We start from the raw sequence: 22,068 nt of genomic DNA on the forward strand, positions 1-22,068 counted from the left end.
AATACTTTATGCCATAGGTGCTATTATTGTGTGTGTTTTTCAGATAGGGAAATGAAGGCCTCGAGCAATTCAGTCATTTGTCCAAAGTCACAAAGATATTAAATGATGGAGCCAAGATTTGAATGAAGGCAGCTTCATCTCAGAGTTAGTAGGCTTTTAAGAAATTCTGCTTTCTCTCAAAAAATTAATAGAATGGTTCTTGTAAAAAGTGAACTTCCTGGGACTTCCCTGGTGGCACAGTGGTTAAGAATCCACTTGCCAATGCAGGGGACACGGGTTCGATCCCTGGCCTGGGAAGATCCCACATGCTGCGGAGCAACTAAACCCGTGTGCCACAACTACTGAGCCTGCGCTCTAGAGCCTGCGAGCCACAACTACTGAAGCCCGCGCGCCGCAACTGCTGAAGCCCACGCGCCTAGAGCCCATGCTCCGCAACAAGAGAAGCCACCACAATGAGAAGCCCACACACTGCAATGAACAGTAGCCCCCGCTCGCCCCAACTAGAGAAACCCAGAAAGCCCGCGTGTAGCAATGAAGACCCAACGCAGCCAAAAAAAATAAAAATAAAAAGGGGGGGGGAGTTCCTAAGGAGGTTTGAAGATGATTTAATATGGGAAATTAATTCCAGAGGAAGTTTCAAAACAGCATCTATTATGTAAAATGTGGTATACCTCTTTTTTTTTTTTTTTTTTTTTTTTTGGTCTCATGGAGCAGATGTTTCTTTGCCCTAAGCTAACAGTCTCCTTCCTGTCTCCTTCCTTTGCTGAACTATAACACGAGTAGGCCTCCAGGCACTGTTATTATGACCACACATTCATCATACACAACCACACTGCTGATACACCGCCGTCTGCCGGGATTTACGATGGATTTAATAGCTGAACTGACTGCAGCATGATCCATGGGAACCTGTGCTTCCCTCCAATGCAGTTATCTGCTCTTAGAGTGAATGGTCATAAAGGAAAGATGGGGCCAAAGGTAAAAAGGGCCCATGAAAAGCAAGCCAGGCTCACAGCATACAATGAATAAATCACAAACACGGGTATGCAGCAACATTAAAAATCCAAGCAAGACATGTATGAGTTTTCTCGTCATGTTTCTTCCTAAAGAGAATGCTTCTCTGGTTGCCAACTCCAACTAACAGGTGATGAGAAACCCACTCAATTTAGGACAGACTCCCACCTTCCCTTCTGCCCCTTCCATCTTTCAGGTCAAAGACGGTGAGCAGAACATCTTTGTCCTTTGATAGGTCTTCCTGCTTCCTCTTCCCAACCTGGAAATCCAATTTGAAGAGCTAATGGTTTGGTCCTTTCCTAACAATCCAAACTACCCTGGGAAATGGGAGGAGTAACCAAATGGCTTTGAGCCTGACAGTCAATGGAATCTCCTTCCTGGGAGTCAGAAGGTCAGTGGCCCACTTAGGCCAAACTTCTCAGAACATGAACTTCAATAGCTAATTAGTCTTTACCCCCAGAACCTCTAGTAACAGGGCTGAGCTTTGTGTACTGAGTCTTTGGGTTCCTTCTGGCTCCTAGCAACCAAACAAGTAGCCACCCCCCTCACCTTCTTAAAGTGCCTTGGCTTTACCATCTGCAAAATACAAAAGTAGTGGAGAACACGGAACACCCTAAATGTCTAACAATAGGGTGGCGTAAAGTCAACTGTGACAAACCCAGGCAATGGTACAAGGCCATTCAATGTGACGGTTTCTAAGAGCTTCTTCATAACACAGGTAAATGCTGGTATTATTTAAAATGAAAAGGTAGAATGTAATACATGATTTCAACTATTCACAAAGATGTATAGAAACAAAATACAAAAGACTTGAAGGAAAATATTCAAATGTTAGTCAGTGGCTTCATTCGGGTGAAGGTTTCTTGCTGAGTTTTTCTTTTCATAATTTTATGTACTTTCTAAATTTTTTAGGTGATCATTTCTTATTTAGATTTTTTAAATTCTCCAGTCTCCGTAAGAGATTATCAACACGATGATGAGCCCTAGGAAGTTGCTTAGTAAGTCAATCATTAATACCCTCTGAAGTAACTCTCATATCTCAAAGTTCAGGTTAATTTCTTGCTAGTCCCTCTTCTCTGTACTTTCCTTTCTACAGTTCTCTCTGCCTCAAATGAACCTGCACCCCACCGGTCTCCCCATCTTATAATCCAGTATATCCTTTGAAGTCTGGCTCAAATGTCACTTCCCCCTAGAAGTTTTCTCTAATTCTCTCTTGCCTTGAATCGCATAGCACTTCATACATACCTCTCCAAGGCAACAAACCTTTCCATCTAGCACTATCATTATTTCAAGCTCAGGTCTAAGCCTGAAAGAAATTTTAGATGCATGGGAAACTGAATTTATCTTTGCATACAATACCTTACACATCAGAAGCATCAATTCTCGCAGATAAAGGAATACAGATGAAACATATAGGAAAAAGGATAAATTAGTAAGCAAATTATTTACTTTAGGTTTAATTTTGCAATCTGTCCTTAGAGAGTTTCCCATTCTCTAGCCAAATGCCACATCCTAAATTTTGGTGCTCATAGTTTCATAAAGTTATTAGCCATCCTCCTTAATTGAAGCCATCCAGCATACAACATATCTGTGTTACACAAATGCAACCACCAAGGAAGAAAATACAATACAACTTTTAATAAAATACTAGGTGGGGAACTCCATGAGGGCAGGACCTGTGAATCTTTCTCATTTTGGTGTCCTCCTGGCGCATGGCAAGTTCTCAGTACATGTTTGTTAAACAAATGAAAAGAAATAAATGAGTGAATGAACAGGTATTGCATGAGTGAGCTGAGTGGCTGCAGTCATGGCACATATGAATGATGTTTATTTTGCTTGCCAGCTGCCATTGGGTTTCTGATTACTACATTCGATGACACTGGAACCCCAGCTCACCTTTCTGTGAGCTGTGAGATCCTGGCAGCCCCCTCAAGCTGTATGCTAGAGGTAATATCTACCTGATAAGTCCTCGTTAGGGTGGTATTAGGTAAGTGCATACAGAGGACTAAGCACAGTGCTCAGCAATGCGTAAAGCATGTCATGAAGGCTGCTATGAATGTGAAGAGAGAGCCTGTTGGAATAACCATGGGTGAATTAGCAAGCAAACGTCTTCGTTCAAACCTTTCCTAAAATGCAATTTGGGGACATCATAAATAAAGAAATTTTCCATGCTTCCCTTAAGTAAAACTACTTGAAAACTTAAGACAGAATCACTTAGTTTCTGGATGTCCCATGTAAGCAATATACACCCTCATGCATGACACTGTTCTTGTAAATCAAATCCTGCCTGGAAATATTGCCAATGGAACATCAATACCAACTCTTTTTCAATTTGACTGTAATGAAATACACTAGTATGAGAACAGCAGACACCTTCCTTATTTACAGAGCATTTAAGTTTATAAGAGAAGGTCACTGATACGTATTAAAGTCTTACAGTTTGCAAGGCACCCCTCCTACCCACCATGAATTGAGAGGTAAGAGTTGTAACTGGGAGATTCCATGTAGCTGGAATTCTACTTGCTCTGACCTTAAGCAAGTTGCTATTCTCCATGTCCAAATCTCCAAGAAAACAAGATGCAAACATTTGCTCTGAGTGGCCTGTGAGATTTAATTGAATAAAAATAGCCTAAAGTTACCTTCTAAGGCAATAAGCATGTAGTTGTGGCTGCACGCAGTCATACACCAGAGCAGTGGGACTGTTCCTGACTTGTTTGTTTTATGTAAAAATCACATACACAGAGTAAAATTATCAAGGTTGCAAAGCCTCTGGAAAAGTTTTATTTTATTGTTTCAAAACAGTAGTGCCTGGCTGCGTGTCCCTTCAGCCGTGGACTTCAGACTTCATTCCTCCTGGATAGGAAGGCCGTCTGGTCATCCATCCTGACATTTGGGGCCCTTGGGTGCTTACCTCCCTTCCCCCCCTCCTCTTCAGTGAATGGGGCTGTAAGTATATGATTGTCATAAGACTCACGGGGGAACGGGTCTGACCACAAGAAAGACCCTCCTTGACACTCATCAGCCATTAACAATCTAACCAGCAGTGGCCTTTTTGTAACCGTAGGGCAAGGTTAACAGCTGATACACTAGGAACGGGACTGCCCCGGGAAATGTGGAATCAGAGGTCAGATGGTTTGAGAGTGTGTGTCTTTAATCTGTTTGGGCCCTAACTGTAAACTGCAGTGGGAAAACTAGGGGCTCAGTACTCCTACCTCCTCAGCAAAAGAAAAAAAGCTGCTCTTTTCAGAAAATCAAATTGTTGTCCACTAACCCAAAGAGACAAGTTCTCTTTTCTTCTGTTTTGTTCGGGCCTGTTTGGCTTATCTACGGAGACAGCTCATGCTTTTCAAAAACTGGGCTAAGCGGTCATTCAATATTACGTTGCTAAGTTATCCTTTCTAGGTTAAACATGTTTACTCCGTATAAAGGCTGAAATTCTACTCAACTGGTGATATCCTGTGACTAACAGAGGGAACCCACTTCTTCCCAGGCACAGATGAAAGATGATAGTCAGACAGCAGGATGGGGTTGGGAAGTTGTCTTGCAGGAGCCCAGGCTTCCCCCTGCCTCCAGATTACCTGGGGAGCCTGTTGGAATGACAGGTCTGGGGTAGAGACTGAAATTGCGCATTTCAAACAAGCTCCCTGGTGATCATGATGTTGCTGGTGGACCATATTTTGAGAATCATAGAATTAATTGGGATTTGAATCTTGCTTTCTGGAATTGCTTCCTATCAAAGGACTAGACTGGGGCAGGGAGTGAGAGACCAAATAACATGTGTGGTGTGAAGGGAAGAAAGAGCAGGCCCAGGGATAGCACGGAGCCAGGCTGGGGCTCCAGCTCTACCATTTATTTAATAGCCACATGACCTTGGGCAACTCCCGGGGTCTCAATTATTTGCTTTGTAAAATGAGACAAATAATCCCTCTCTCACAAAGCATGGGAGAACACAAAATATACATGTGTGCACGGAGACTTGATTCTTACAGGATCTCGTGATTGATTATTTGTTCCTGACAAATCAGCCAAATCCATGCATTCCTCATCTTCTAGGACCCACGCCTGGCTACATTTACCTGCCTCCCCTGCAGTCAGGTAGAGCCATGTGACTGAGTCCTGGCCTGTGAGTGTGTTAGTGATATGTGTCATAACTAGGCATGCCCATTAAATCCTCCTCCACACACTCATGCACTCTGCCCCCCTCGGGGAGGACAGACAGCATCATCCCCCGGGGGAACTTGAAAGCTACAAGTTAACGATGACAGAGCTGTCATCAGCCTGGATCACTGAAAAACCGAAAACATGTGGCAGCACCACCAACCACTTCATCTGCCCAGTACTGTCACATGAGCAAAAAATAAACTTTTACCATATTTGAGCCATTATCTATCTGTGGCCCTCTTTGTTACAGAGGCTAGCTTAACCTATACAATGCCTCTCCCATTCTTTTCCTTCCCTCCTTCCTCTCCCCTACCTCCCTACCATGTTCTCCCCTGAAATAGTCCCACGTGTATCTTAAATTACAGTGTATTGATTAAAAGAATAAACTCTGAAATTGGAAAGGCTAGGTCCAAATTCATCTCCATCCTTCCCTTGCACAACATTGGATAAGTGTGCCTAGATAAATTTTCCAACATCACTTCCCTCAACTGGGGAAGAAATAAGTATATTTCTCACCTTTTGGGAAGGTCACATGAGATAATGCCTGTAAGGCAGTTAGCATGTTATCTGGACAGACTTAGCACTCCATAAATAGCTAGCTATCTTTCTTCTAAGTCTAGTCTGATATAAATATGGTCCCATTTAATATTATGCCACCTGCTTTCTCCCCTACCCCAGTAATGCTGTCTCATAAGGAATATCATAAAACATTGTTCCTGTGGTTTTAGACACAGCATTTCCCTCCGTATGGTAAAATTCTAAAGAGCCTCCATTGCATTCAAAGAATTCCAAACTGGAAAAAAAAATTTTCACGCATCTTAAGCATGGTTGTATCTTTTTTTTTCATTTGAATGAATGAGTATTACAAAGCTAAAAGGGAGAAGGAGGAAATGGACCAAAAAATTAGCACAGATTTTAAAAATATTACATAAGTCAAGAATTTTACCATTTGAAAACCTGGATTGTACAGAAGAAGCAAGACCCTCAGATAAGGAGGGATATTTATATAATACATTTATTTGCTCTCTTGAGCCACGAATAAAACCTATCAGCCAGAAGAGAAATCCTCAAATGAAACACAGCTTCTGTTGCCCAGATGGGTATTCCAGAAACAAGGCATAGGGGAAAAGAACAAGGCATGGTTTTCATAGGACAAATGATATTCTTCTCTTTAACACTGTGGTATGTTTAAGGATAGAATTTCCCATTATAAAAACACATTACCCAAGGCTGATGGAAATAAATTTGTTGTTCCCAATCATACACATGAAGGCTCATATATATATGTAATTTCAAACGTGTTTGAATGCATAAAAATAGAACAAAGTCAGAATCTGATTATTTTCAGGTAAAAGACATGTTCAATCTTAACATCTAAGGAGCACTGTGTAGAAAAGACTAGTATAATTCCTTTCATCTTACTTTTACATTTCATTCTTCTTCTAATGGCATATTAGCAGGATTAGCACTGCTGTTCATAAGAGGCTGCATGCATCAAAAGTTTATTGAGGGGGAAAGCAGGGGTGGTGGGGATGAATTGGGAGATTGGGATTGACATATATACACTAATATGTATAAAATAGATAATAAGAACCTGCTTTATAAAAAAATAAAATAAAATTCAGGAATAAAAAGTTTATTGAAAGAATCTGCCACAAGTAGCATGAATTCAAGAAACCTTCTAAAGGAAAACCAAATAGACCAGAAGTCCATAGAAAACCATGTACATTCATTCCTCTAACACTTAACTTGTCCTTCCTATAGGGAAATGAACTATGAGAACAACACAACACTGGCCTAGAACAGGAACTGTGAAATTCACATTTTATTCTTTAAAATACTCTAAATGCAACTCTTCCCTCTAACACTTCTCTCCTGCCCATGAAGTCCTGTTGATTCTACCCCTTGGATCTCCCTTGAATCTGCCCCCTTCTCACCCCCAGCCTAGGCTAAGTGTCCATCACTCTTTTTCTGGGCTGCTGGAAAGCTTCCTAGTTAATCTTTCTGTCTGCAGTCCATCCCCTACCCTTCCCTTTATTCTCTAAACAGAAGGCTGACTAACTTTTCTAAAACTGAAAGCTTTATCAGAAAGTGGGCAGAAGATCTATGCAGATATTTCTCCAAAGAAGACATGCAGATGGCCAACAGGCACATGAAAAGATGCTAACATCCCTAATTATAAGAGAAACACAAATCAAAACTATGATGACTCAAACTGGTCAGAATGGCCATCATCCAAAAGTCTACAAGTAATAAATGCTGGAGAGGCTGTGGAGAAAAGGGAACCCTCCTACACTGTTGGTGGGAATGTAAGTTGGTGCAGCCACTATGGAAAACAATATGGAGCTTCCTTAAAAAACTAAAAATAGAGTTGCCATATGACCCAGCATTCCCACTCCCAGGCATATATCTGGAAAAGACGAAAGCTCTAATTTGAAAAGATACATGCACCCTGGTCTTCATAGCAGCACTATTTATAATAGCAAAGACATGGAAGCAACCTAAATGTCCATCGACAGACGAATGGATAAAGAAGATGTGGTACATATATACAATGGAATATTACTCAGCCATAAAAAGGAATGAAATAATGTCATTTGCAACAACACAGATGGACCTAGAGATTATCATACTAAGTGAAGTAAGTCAGACAGAGAAAGACAAATATCATATGATACCACTAATATGTGGAATCTAAAAGAATGATACAAATGAATTTATTTGCAAAACAGAAACAGACTCACAGTCATAGAAAACAAACTTATGGTTATCAAAGGGGAAAGTGGGGGAGGAAAGGATAAATTAGGAGTTTGGGATTAACAGATACATGCTACTATATATAAAAAGGATAACAAGAGGGCTTCCCTGGTGGCGCAGTGGTTGAAAGTCCACCTGCCGATGCAGGGGACATGGGTTCGTGCCCTGGTCTGGGAAGATCCCACATGCTGCGGAGCGGCTAGGCCTGTGAGCCATGGTCGCTGAGCCTGCGCATCCAGAGCCTGTGCTCCGCAATGGGAGAGGCCACAGCAGTGAGAGGCCCGCATACTGCAAAAAAAAAAAAAAAAAAAAAAAAAAAAAAAGATAACAAGAACTTACTGTATAGCTCAGGGAACTATATTCAATGTCTTGTAATAACCTGTTATGGAAAAGATTCTGAAAAAGAATATATATATATATATATATATATATATATATATATATATACACAACTGAATCACTCTGCTGTACACCTGAAAGTAACATAATATTGTAAATCAATTATACATCAATAAAAAAGGCAAGTTTTATTATGTCACCTGATTAAACCCTTCAATGGCCCATTACCAGCTACAAGATAAAAATCCATTTAACAACACAGCTTTAAGAAGACTTACATAACCTGTTTCTCCAATCATACTTTTATCATCCACCCCAAACACACACACATACTCCCCAACCACAGTGCCCAGTTCTGTGTATGACATACCATCCGAACACAATACTCTTACACTATCTGCTTCCCCCTTCTTCACTTGGCTAATTAAGTCATTATCCATGACTTAAGTAGACTCTAGTACATATAAGTTGAGGCTCTGGAGTCAGACTGCCTGGATTCAAATCCCAACTACACGTTTTACGGCTGTGTGATCTTCTGTGAGTTACTTAATGTCTCTGAGCCTGAGATGCCTCATTTGTAAAATGGAGATAATCATAATGCCTACTTCAGTAGGACTGTTTTGAGGATTTAATGAGTTAATATAGAAATGACTTAGAAGGAGTCTGACATCTAATTATTGCTCAATAAATGTTAGGCAGGACTAATAATAAACGTAGTAGTAGAATCATGCTAGGCTCCATCTGCAGGTCTTTCCCCCTTGATTGTATGCTTTGCAAAAACAAGTATATCATTATCCCTCCTGCAAAACATTTATCTATGCCAAACATTCAATACATTGCTCTTTAATAAATATATACCAACTGAGGATTTGAAGTAATCAAAGATTTCCAGTCCCCTAAGAGTTCTCAGCCTCCCCTGAATCACATGGGATTTCCTCCCATGTAACTTTGAAGTATTTTACATTCATACACACATACTATATATATATATATATATATATATGTACCTACTGTGTATCAGATACTGTACTATGTACCAAGAGGCAGAACGAAATGAGAAAAATAATTCCTGTAACCAGAAGCTCACAAGCTAAGTCAAGTTAACTGCTCCCAGTGAACAAACTGCGAGGACATTTTCATTAGACACAAGAGCAAGTTGACCTTGTCTGGTATCAACCTAGACCATCTTTTAATATTAAGGGTGTGCTCACAGTGAAACGTGTCACACCTACTCACCCTCAGAAATGGAATACACTCTAAAACAATTTGATTAACCGTGTCTCCTGTAGTTTATTAGCTTTGCACAAAAGAACCTAGAAAGCACATGACTTGCCACAATGAAATGTACATAGAACATGCTAAAACAATCTTGTCCAGGCTTATGTTTGACTGGGGGGTCAGGTGGCTTGATCATCTAAGTTGGAGCCCTTTGTAGACACTTTATGATGATAACCATGGCAGCGTGTAGGACATTAGTCATGCTCCATCTTGAATTTCTGATCGCCCATCAGCATCCTCTTTAGCAGAGCATTTTTAAATGTCTACTAAAGTGCCTAGAATGCTTTAGCTACAAGTCCCTGATCTGATTTAGTTTCATCAAATTATTTTCAAATAATACAGCAGAATCCCACTGTAACAAAGTTCTGTTATTAAGAAGGTTTTTATACATCAGGTCAAAACATATCCCTCTAAAATCCAATAAGCACACACTCTAAAAGCCTCAACTAATGTGGTTAGCCTGGACATTAAATGTGACTTCTGACTCCAGGCCCAAGTGCTGTAGAAAACTCCACTAAAGTTGCACATGGGCAACCCTTCTTGGAAGAAGCTCAGGATTACTAATTAGTCATCTCACTGGGCCACAAATATTTTATGCAGGATGTATTACCTACTCATACTTCACATTGTTCAAAAATGATTGATGGAGGTAAGTAATCTGGATAAGCAGGTATCATCTTAATGATAAATGCACATAATTAGATACATACAAAATAGTTTAACTGCAATGGAAAAGCTAAAAGTTAGTGGTTAAAAGCATAGACTTTGTTACCAGGCAGCCCTGGGTTCAAGTTCTTGATGAGCTATGTGAATCTTGGGAAAGTTACCTAACTTCTTTTAACCTCAGCTTTCTTAACACTTAAATGTGGGTAATAATACTACCTACCGGATAAGGTCATGAGACAATGAATGTAACACACAGGATGTCTGGGGTATTGTAATTATAAGAAAACTTCTTGGTTTCTTCACCCCTGACTGTTCAACTGAGCCTAAGAAAGCACAGTGCCATCAGGGTTCTGCTTTTCAAATAAAATTTAAAATGCAAAACCAAAAAACTTGAGATAATGAATGATCACCGAACCCTTCAGAAAAGAGATGGGGGATAAGTCCTCAGACTGGATGAATCCAAAGCTGGTTAATTACATTCTGCCCACTAATGCCTTTAGGAACCTGAAACTGAATGATGTAACCTTTTCTCCTTTTCTTAGCTGTTAGCTGGTAATGCTTTCTCCTACTGTAATTGATAAACACATTTCTACAATGAATCATCAAAATATGCTGAAATCTGTCTACAGGAAAGGATCTTTGGGAATAAAGCCAAAAATGATTCTACTTTTTCAAATAAAAATTTAGGTGGCCTTCACTGGCCTTTCAGTTCTAATCTGGCACCAATCAACAAATAATTCATTTAAAAAGTATTTCATCTTTTGGAAAACTCATTGAAGTGATAAGAATGGGCACCTAATACATTCTAGGCACTTGGTCTAACTAGCAGAATAGAAAAAATTCCAGTTCTTGAGATTTGTCTAATTATCGTGTTCCTATTCAGGAATCATAATCAGACTATATAACTTGATGAACTGTCGTGATGAACACCTAGTTTGAAGTCATCCAGGAAAGGGAAGACATTTGTCTTCTTCATTTCTTTGTCATGATTAAGAGGCAAATTAGACCTATTTAAAAATATATAAGGAGATTTTAAATAAAAGGACACTCTCAAAACTTTTATACTCTCAAAATGAAAGTCAGGAATGGTAAATACATACAATGGAATACGATTCAGCAATAATAAATGGATTATCTTTATCAGAAACAACAGAGAAGAAACTCAAATACGCTGTCCTAATGTGGGATTCAACACAAATTGTATGGTTCCACTTCTATGCTATTCTGGAAAACGCAAAGCTATTAATGATGGAGGGCAGATCAGCGGTTGCTAGGGGTTAAGGATGTAGAAAGGGCTTAACTACAAACAGGCAACAGAAGAGTATTTTTCCGGAGTGATGGAACTGCTCTGTATCCTAATTATCAGTCAGTGGTTACATGACTCAATGTATTTGGCAAAACTCATATAACTCAAACCAAAAATGTGAATTGTACTGTCTGTAAATTCAAATGTAAAGTTTAAAAAGAAGAAAACATACAGTTCATTGTTTACTGAGGCCTAATCTTAACACTATTTAAAATTGTAGTAGATAGGTGGTTTCTCTTGAACAAAAAATGGAATTTCATTAGAAAATCCCAGGAAAACCCATTTTTTTCCAGCTTTACTGAGGTATAATTGACAAATAAAAATTGTATATATTTAAGGTGTATAATAGGATGTTTTGATATATGTATACATTGTGAAATGATTACCACAATCAAGCTAACATCTATCACCTCACATAGTCACCATTTTTTTTTTGGTACTTTTGTGTGGTGAAAACACGTAAAATCTACTCTCAGTAAATTTCAAGTATACAATACAGTATCATGAATTATAGTTGCCATGCTGTACATTAGGTCTCCAGAACGTATTTATCCTATATAACTGGAACTTTGTACTCTCTAACATCTCTCCATTTCCCCCACCCCTCTGCCCCTAGCAAACACCATTCTACTGTTTTTACGAGTCTGACTTTTTCAGATTCCACATATAAGTGAGATCATGCAGTATTTATCTTTCTGTGTCTGGCTTATTTCACTTAGCATAATGTCCTCTAGATTTATCCATGTTGTAAATGGCAGGATTTCCTTCTATGTTAAGGCTGAATAACATTCCAGTGTGTGTATGTGTGTGTGTGTGTATCATGTTTCCTTTACCCACTTATCTGCTGACAGACACTTAGGTTGTTTCCGTATCTTGACTACTCTGAATAATGCTGCAATGAACACAGAAATGCAGATATCTCTTTGAGAAACTGGTTGCATTTTTAAAAGCTGTAGTATATACTGTAGATTGTCTGTGTACTCCATTCCACCCTTCTTCGGTTGGGGAGGCCAGAAAGCTAAACATTACATTTCTAAGACTTCTTTGCAGCTGGGTTCTGGTTAGAATTGGAGCCAATTAGAAGCACTAATTAAATATCTGAAAGACAGTGGCCATTTTCCTGCTGCTCTTCTCCTAGCAAGCAAGGTCTGAAAGATACAGGTTTTAGAGGAAGTTTTGGCAGCAGTAGCAACAGTGGCATGCCTTTGAACTCAAAAGTCCAGGGATGGACACACATTCCTCATTCTTCAGTCTTTCATGCCATTTTGTAAGCACCCAGTCCCCTGTATTAAATCTCTTCTGCTTGAAACACCTGGCGTGGTTTCCATTTCCTGACTTCATCTCTGCTGACATAAAAGGCCAATTTATTTATAAAATAGTCCCATCTCATGGTCTTTAAAGATGGGATTATTTAAACATTCCAGAAATGTCCCATTAAATTCAGCAATCCATGGCCAAAGTAAAGCTACCACTGTTTTGCAAAGTTTTCAGTATCACTCAGCCCTCTTTAACTGTGTTGGAATGAGGATAGATGTTAAACAAATTATCTCTTATAGGTGACAGCTCCAGGCTGATATCTGATAGTATCAAACCTAGCAGAAGACAGACTCTACTTCCCAGGTATCTCAAATAAAGTTTCAGAATTGTGTTTAATCCCAACTGGTCAGATCCAGGTATTCTGTCCATTCCAACCCTAGCTATCAGTCCCATGACTGACAAATGAAGACAGAACATGAACCCTTTTACCTTCTGACAACTGTTAGCATGTCTCTCATAGGTTTCCTGTTGTTCACTACTTGCGGATTTTAAATGTATCTTTCATTTCATGTTAACAATGAACCACATTAGTCAAGCCTAAAATAAGTACTGCAGACTTGTTTAAAGACAAACTTCCCATGAGGCTTGGCAAACATAGCCTGAAGTATTAGGAATAAGTTTGGATGCTTAGGGACTGAGACACCTGCATTTTTACACTTCTAGGGAAGATACTTGAGGAAATACAATGTGCTTACCCACACTGCTCAAATGCTAACACAAGCACAGCATTTTAGACAAGGTATGTGATGACAAGTTCAAAAAAATGCATCCGTGAGGATAAGGGTCATGGATGAATGGTTGAAAATATACATGTACAGAAGGTGCACCATACATTTTTATTAAAGGAATGAATAAGATGTGCATGTATTTTGGGCTCTATAGGAGTAAAAAAAGGTTGGCTTGAGCTAATTAGATGGTTTCTTTATCTCTAAAGCAGGAGTTGCTCATGGCAGTGGCTTCTGGTTGCCTTTGCCCCTTAACATCACTCCCCATTCCATTGACAAGAGTGTCCTAATAATGTTCATCTTGAAGTCCTCCCCTCTCCTGCTCTCCATTCCTGAGGTCCCAGCGATACTGACTCCAGAAGTGCAGCTTGTGACCTGGGCTCGGATCTCCCATGGTGAGGGATGGAATGCACCTGGCTAAGGAATGGACAGAATATTGGATCTGACCCATCGGGATCAACAAGTTCACTTGTGATATATGTGATACATTTGATATCTGATATATCTGAGATACCTGGGAAGTAGAGTCTTTCTTCTGCTAGGTTTGATGCTAGAGCTATCAATGACTAACATGTAAAGTCAGAGAACTGTCCAAACATAGGAGAAGCATGTCAGAGGGACAAAGGAAGCCAAGTCCAGTACAATTAGACTAATGAGACCCTGGAACCAGCTGTATCTGAAGCACCTTTCCAGCTACGTGAACCAAAAAGTTATCCTTTCCTTGCTTAAAACTCCAAAAGTCAACATATTAGTTAATTTTATTTGTTGGTTTGTTTTACTAATTTTTGTCATCCAAAGAGCCTTTACTAAAACATTAACCTTCAGCCCCAAATGTATATTTTCGTGCATACTTTCATGTTTCTAGAGCAGTTTCTTTAGCTTTCATGAGATTCTCAAATGAGTTAATTCCCCAAAAGATCAAGAATCGCTTTTCTAGAGAAAAACAATCCCACAAAACTTGACCAAAAATTGCCCTTTTATGGCACATTTTTATTTTTACCAAAAACAAACAAAAAACCCTGACCAATTTCTACTTCTAAATAGGAAAGTAGATAAGGAATAATCATAGAAAAGAAGAAAGGAAGTAGTTAACCATGGCAGGTCAGGGATTTAAGATCTTTGTTGTTCTACAAATTCTTATTTTTTAGCATCACCCTGAATCATATCAAACACACTGAATGGTACTCACAGCAGATGTAGTTGGTATATAAGTCCACGAGGATGATTTAAGTTACAAGTTGAGATAATGTCATGGTTGATAAAATAGTTGACAATGAAGTGTCTTATTTGGGAGACATTTAATGAAACAGTCATTTTGTTGTAGCTTTCATCTTATATTTTGAAGCCAATAAAATTTTTTCAGAACTCACCTATTTTTTGAGAAGGCTGAAAATATCCTGAAACCTAGGAGCTATACTAGCATACTTAAATGATAAAGTGATTAAAAATTATTTTTAAAAGTTGCCACACAAGAAAATGCACACAGTACTGGGCTCCATTTCCATCTATTTTACACCCAATCTGCCCTGTTCTGATCGTGAAATCTCAAGTTGCCTCTGCCTATCCAAAGGTGATCACTGCACAGGGCTCGTTCTTCTTTATTGGTAATGTAGAAGGCTCTACTGATGGAATTAATGGATCCTTAATGAATTTTTCCATTTCAAAAGGAAATTCTGCAATTCAATGTTAATCTTCTAATTTATAATTTGTTACACTTTAATGTTAATCTTCAAACTTATAATTTTATTGAGACCGCTACAGACATAGCAATGAATCACAATATACAACAAAATAAAATAAAAAACAAAACAACTCAACAATACTCTGCCCATCCTCCACCTTAAAGAAGTGGGCCAGATATCAGAAAAATAAGTTTAAAAAATATTCTCGAGTAATATAGGGATCCAGCCTGAGATGGCAGCTTCAAAAGAGAAAAAAAAAAAAAAAAGGAAGAAAAAATAAAAGTGTTAAGTAACTTTCTTCAAGGAAGAATGGGAAAAAAGGTTTAAATGCCTCAAAATACAAGGAAGACAACACCTACCAATTACTAAGTTGAAACAAGTGCAGAACAAACTTAAAAGAACTTTTTTTTCCCCTAGATTTGCCTACAGGTGTGTGGGAGGAACTGATTACTGATAGGTGTATAAATAATATTTTGAAGGTAAGGAAACCTGTCATTACAGTTTTAACATCTTTATCTAGAACAGTGTTTCCCAGAATTTAACTTGCAAATAAATTATCCGATTTTCTTGAGCAAAAAAAAAATGCAAATTCTGATTCAGTATGTCTGGGGTGGAGCCAGAGATTCTGCAATTCTCACAAATTCTCAGGTGATGATAATGTTGACAGTTAGGAGACCACACTTGGTGTATCAGGTCTCTAGACTTCAGTATTTTTTTTCTTTTTTTGTGGTATGTGGGCCTCTCACTGTTGTGGCCTCTCCTGTTGCGGAGCACAGACTCTGGACACGCAGGCTCAGCAGCCGTGGCTCACGGGCCCAGCCACTCCGTGGCACGTGGGATCCTCCCGGACCGGGACACGAACCCATGTCCCCTGCATTGGCAGGCTGACTCTCAACCACTGCGCCACCAGGGAAGCCCGAGTTCAGTATTTTTTAAGAGTTCCCCTTCAATTTGAATCAGCTTGCCAACAAAGATATTGTAACATTTATAAACAGTGTTAAAAGTTCATACTTATAGAGGTGATTTTCCTTCACTGTAGATTAAAAGAACACTTCTCAACTTTATTTTTTCCAAGTACTATTTTTGGAGCAGTGGCCCTCACTCTCAAAGATTCAGCTTCAGCAAGTCTGGGGCAGGGCTCAAGACTTTGCATTTCTTGAGCCCAGGTGATAGAGAAGCTACTATGCTTGTTGCCCCACTGCTTTAGGGCAAACATCAAGAGTCCTGCTGGAAATTTCTGTAAGAATTCATAAGAATAGAAAGTCTTTACTATCAGCAACTCATCAAGTATTGGAGCTTCAGGTGACCTGAGATTAATCTTTCCCAAGGTCCTCATTTGAGAGGCAAAGAGCTTCAGTACCAGAGAAACTGGGTGTCTTACCTGGAGCCACAGAACTGGTTAGAGAAGCAAAATGAGGCCCAGAACTCCACTCTTTTATCGTTGTGCAAGGAGTCTTGTCCTTATATCACAATACTGTTTTTTCATCTTTTTAAAATATTCCTGAATCACTTGCTGATGGATCCCTAACAACCCAACACTGAATACATTTCAGTTCTTCCAGTCACTCTCTTTTTAGAAATAATCTCCAATAAAGTGTTTCTAAGTGTGGCCCAAGGGTCTCCTCTATTGGATTCTCAACAGAGCTTGGCTTGCTTAAAGATACAGATTCTTAAAGTTGTCCCCAAACTATTGAGTTTGATTCTCTTGGGCTGGTAGCTGGGAGTCTGCATTTTGACAAGCGTACCTGCAAATGCCCCTCAGTGGGACTGTTTGTTGAACAGGTCCATAAGATGATGGTTCAACCTTGGATGGTTCTCCTTGGAGGAGAGGGTTTAAAAATCCCCATGCCCAGGCTGCATACAATTACATGGGAATCTCCAGAGGTGCGGCTCAGGCATCAGTAGTTGTCAAAGCTCTCCAGTGATTCCAATGTGCAGCCAAGGATGAGAAACAGTACTCAGAGATTTCCAGATACTTCTATATTTCTATCCAATATAAGGATGTTAAACCATCAGACAAAATGATACTTTCTTTTAATGAATATAGAAATTTGGTCACCTGGAATACCAAGGGTATTAGAGCAGTTGGCTTCAAAAATTCCAGTCTGATCCGGTAAGCCCAAATGCTTCTATTCCAACAAAATAAGTTGGAAAAAAAGTTCTGAAATGGTGTCAGCAGGGTCCTACGGAGGTGGGGCTTCCTGTCTGCCTGCAGAACTAGAAATTCTTGTTATTTCCATCTGGTCACTTCTGGCAGTTTACAAAGCAAGGATTTTTATAAGAAAGTATTTTTTTATGGATTTCTGGTTAAGTTACTAAATAATAAATGTTTCCCTGCAAATGAGCAGTTTGATTTAACAGCAATGGCAGGTTATCGTGACCCACGTCAGTTCCCAGGATTATTTTAAGGAGTAAACAAGAGAAAAGTAGGAAAATAGAATTCTTGCAAAGTAGAGTGTCTGAAATTCATTTTTTTAGACTTCAAAGTCCAAAACGCTAATGGCATGGATTTCTGAATTGCTGACAAAGATGTTCTACCTAGTAAGTTTCTTGAGGGTATCTATATTCTAAACAATCAACCTAGTAATTTCTCCATAATCAAAAGTTTTTGGTTTAGCTCAAAAAGAGCTCAAGCTTCATGAAAAGATGCCATTTTAGGGACTTTAAAAACTTGCAGAGCTGGACATAAAAACAGAGGTAGGTTAGTGACTTAATATATAAGTGACATTTATTAACTTCAAGATAATGACTACCTAATTAAAAGCAGGCTTGCCTTTATTCCCGTTTTACCCCTAGGTTCTTCATGACATTTTTTTTTTCTTAGATTCCATATATATGTGTTAGCATACGGTATTTGTCTTTCTCTTTCTGACTTACTTCACTTTGTATGACAGACTCTAGGTCCATCCACCTCACTACAAATATCTCAATTTCATTTCTTTTTATGGCTGAGTAATATACCATTGTATATATGTGCCACATCTTCTTTATCCATTCATCCAATGATGGACACTTAGGTTGCTTCCATCTACTGGCTATTGTAAATAGAGCTGTAATGAACATTTTGGTACATGACTCTTTTAGAATTATGGTTTTCTCAGGGTATATGCCCAGTAGTGGGATTGCTGGGTCATATGGTAGTTCTATTTGTAGTTTTTTAAGGAACCTCCATACTGTTTTCCATAGTGGCTGTACCAATTCACAGACTTACTAGAGAATGGACTTGAGGACGCAGGGAGGGGGAAGGGTAAGCTGGGACAAAGTGAGAGAGTGGCATGGACATATATACACTACCAAATGTAAAATAGATAGCTAGTGGGAAGCAGCCACATAGCACAGGGAGATCAGCTCAGTGTTTTGTGACCACCTAGAAGGGTGGGATAGGGAGGGTGGGAGGGAGGGAGACGCAAGAGGGAAGAGATATGAGGATATATGTATATGTATAGCTGATTCACTTTGTTATAAAGCAGAAACTAACACACCATTGTAAAGCAATTATACTCCAATAAAGATGTTAAAAACAAAAAGCAAGCTTGCCGATACTTCCATTTTGACGATGATATTAACACCTTTATTGCTTTTCTCTTTCCTTTTTTCACCCCACAGATCACCTCTCAGTGCCAAAACAGGACAACATACACTATGGTTCCCACATCAGACACCGGCATCTCTCTCCATCCTCATCCTGAACGCTGAATTTCCAGCAGAAATGCACTCAAAAGGAAGCATGGGTGAGGGCAGGGGAAGGCTCTCAGCTGAAGTTCAGACAAAACAATTTGGCTGCCATCCCTCTCTGGAAGAAGCCCTTTTAACAGCCCTAATCTGTGGTTCCTAATTTGCTCCTCTGTCTAATCAGCATTTCTCAAATAATATGTCCTACAATTGTTGGGAGACCTTGTGAACTGTCAGATTCTGATTCAGTAGGTCTGGGGTAGGGCCTAAGAGTCTGCATTTCTAAGTTCCCATGCGATGCTAATGCTGCAGGTTCATGGACCACATTTTCAAGTGCAAGGAGCTAGATATTATTTTTGGTGGAAAAGAAAACACAGTGATGGTGAAAGGCTATGTCCCCTGCCCCACATCTACTAAGGGGTCAGTGGTAGTGGTCAATTTTGGAGAGCCCATGGAGCCCACAACTTCTTTGAGAATTATTATCTGACCCATTTCCATGGCATATCAATGGCACCTATATTTGTGCTAGGACCTTACCACTGGCCAGAGCTGACTGGACCAAGGATGGACATACATGTGCTCAAGCTGAGCCAATCAGCTTCTTCCTCTCTTGAGAATTTGGGGTCAGACTTCCGAGGGCCAGTCATGAGTTACTTGAACCAGGGGATGTAAACATCTGGAACCGTCATTGTACCTCATGTGGAAAGAGAAACGGGGACAGAGAAAAATAGCACTGGAGAAGCAGAGATGAGAGAGCACCTGAAAATCAATTGCCGCCTGGATACTTGAAAGCTTTTTAGTTCCTATTTTCAGATTCTTCCTTTCTTACCATGGGATCCCTGGAAACAGCCCTGCATCCTTTTGATAAATTCCCCTTTTTCTTGCTTAAACTAGCTTGAGAGGGAGCCTACAAATCCTAATGCAAAGGGAAGGTAGTTTTACTTTTCATCAACGAATACACTCTCTGTCCCAGAGGTCAGGATCTTAGAGGAATAAAGAGTTCACGTCCATATCCAGTAGTGGTGGGCAACTTCCTGGGGCTACCTGTGAACAATCCTATGACCTTCTGTGAATCATTTAAAAGGAGCCTTTAATTCCTCTTGAAATGTCAGACAATGTCAACTCTTCAAACTCTTTTAATAATTAAGGCTCTGTTTACTTCAATCTATGTCCTTCCTTCCCATTTCCTTCAACCTTATTATCCTTACATGCCAAGTAAAAAGAAACCCGGCCTACTCCTCCATCACTGCCCCCTAAGCAGGTGACTCGCATTCCACCCACAGGAGAGAGGTGGCTGGCCCACAGAAGGCATCTGGGAGGTGGGAGCTTTGATTTTTATAAGTTCCTCTCTCCACTCTCTCATTCATTTGACTACCTGTTTGATCCTCCCATCTTGCCTTATCACACTCTTCCTTATTATAATCCTTGTAAATGTCTCTGATCTTCCACCTAAAATAAAAATCCAGTGGTTCTCCTCAGGTGGTACCAGCTCCTGGATTCCTACCTATCCTAAAGACAATTCCTTCCCCCACCTATCCAACCCCGTTCATCCACTTGACCTCAGAAGATATAATTCCACACACACCCCTTTCCATAACCACTAACACATCCCATCTTTCATGATACGTATTAGACTTGGTACCGGTGGAATTCACCTTGACAAGGCTAGCTTATGCCTAATGAGTCATCCGTTAGGGGTAAACAGCCTGGCAAAGATAAGCCTTTAACCTTCTGCCTCCTTGAGACAAGAACAGAATCTAGATTCATTTTTGTCCTGAGATGCATGGTTACAGCTCTACGCCACTTTGCATTAATGAAGTTTCCGCCTTTTCATCTATTGGTGGATACAGAAGTGTACAACCATCTGTTTTCATTCAAGATGTGTCTCTGGACATGTCTTCCACATCCATAAAGACTTCCATTCACCTAATACAGCTAAGAAAATTGCTATTGATTATGACAAGGTAAACATTTCATTATCTTTTCACTTATGGTATCAATTGTATACTAAAACTCCCCTAGAAGAACAAATATGTTCAATCCCAACCCCAATAAAAATGCAATATATTCATTTCCAATTTAAACTCATAATATATTTTTCATTGATTTCTCTAAAATGATCTATTCCAAAGTTATTAAAACTATGCCTATGAAGAATATTCAATGCCATGAAAAAGCACTCCAAATATAATGGTTTTGGGGAAAAAAACAGAAGACATACACATGATATGTCCAAAGTTTCAAAATATAGTTTATGTTTACATCTGGAAATACTAGAAATAAATATAACAAAATATTATTAATGGTTATGTCTGGATGATAGGATTGAAGTAAATAGTTCATTTCTTCTTTGTAATTTTATGAAGTAAAAAAGATCTTTTCAGGGAATTCCCTGGCAGTGCAGTGGTTAGGACTCAGTGCTTTCACTGCGGTGGCCTAGGTTCAATCCCTGCTTGGGGAACCAAGATCACACAAGCTGCATGGCGCTCTGCCCCCCACCCCGCAAAAAAGGTTCTTTTCAGTGCTCATGAACACGTATAATTAGAGAAAAAGTAAACATTACCTATATATCATGGCCTACATTCATCAAATTAAAATGATTCATGCATCTCCTTTGTTTTGACTGTCCTGTGGGAAGTACAGTTCATTACATTAATGTGATTTGCTGACAGGCTTCTTAAATTTTGTGTTGGAAAGGAAGCACTGGAGGAAGACTGCTGTATTCTTTCCAAGTGCCTTAGACTGAAAGGATGAGATAAGGAATCAGCTTTAGGGTTGGTTTGAAAGTGATAACACCTGCCTCTTGGACTAATACACTTGGGGTGGGGGAGAAGAAAAATGATGGCTTTAATACTTTTTGTGTAACTTAACATTTTTTTAAAAAAATTCAAAACATGTTGCTTCCTATCTTCTAAGGCAATGTGTTCTCTTCTAAAAAAGCCCTAACTGTTCAAACATATTTAAATATTTATTTTATTTCTTCAAGTATTTTCATGTGGAAAAATACAGAAAATTATCACCACTAAGTAAATAAAATTATAATTGCATGATCATCTGCCTCTGAAAATGTATAAAACAAGAAAATACCCTTCCAATCAGACTTATGAGAGAGAAGCAATGTTACCAGGTACTGACTATGCATACGTTCGTG

General features: G+C 39.3%; 1 protein-coding gene across 6 annotated transcripts in view; it reads right to left on the minus strand.

Moving 5' to 3' along the window:
* PLCB4 (phospholipase C beta 4) overlaps positions 1 to 22,068 on the minus strand; it is a 420,918-nt gene that overhangs the window by 188,198 nt on the left and 210,652 nt on the right. The gene's annotated exons all lie outside the window — the stretch shown is intronic.

Source organism: Pseudorca crassidens, chromosome 15, assembly GCF_039906515.1.
Source record: "Pseudorca crassidens isolate mPseCra1 chromosome 15, mPseCra1.hap1, whole genome shotgun sequence".
Taxonomy (NCBI): Eukaryota; Metazoa; Chordata; class Mammalia; order Artiodactyla; family Delphinidae; genus Pseudorca; species Pseudorca crassidens.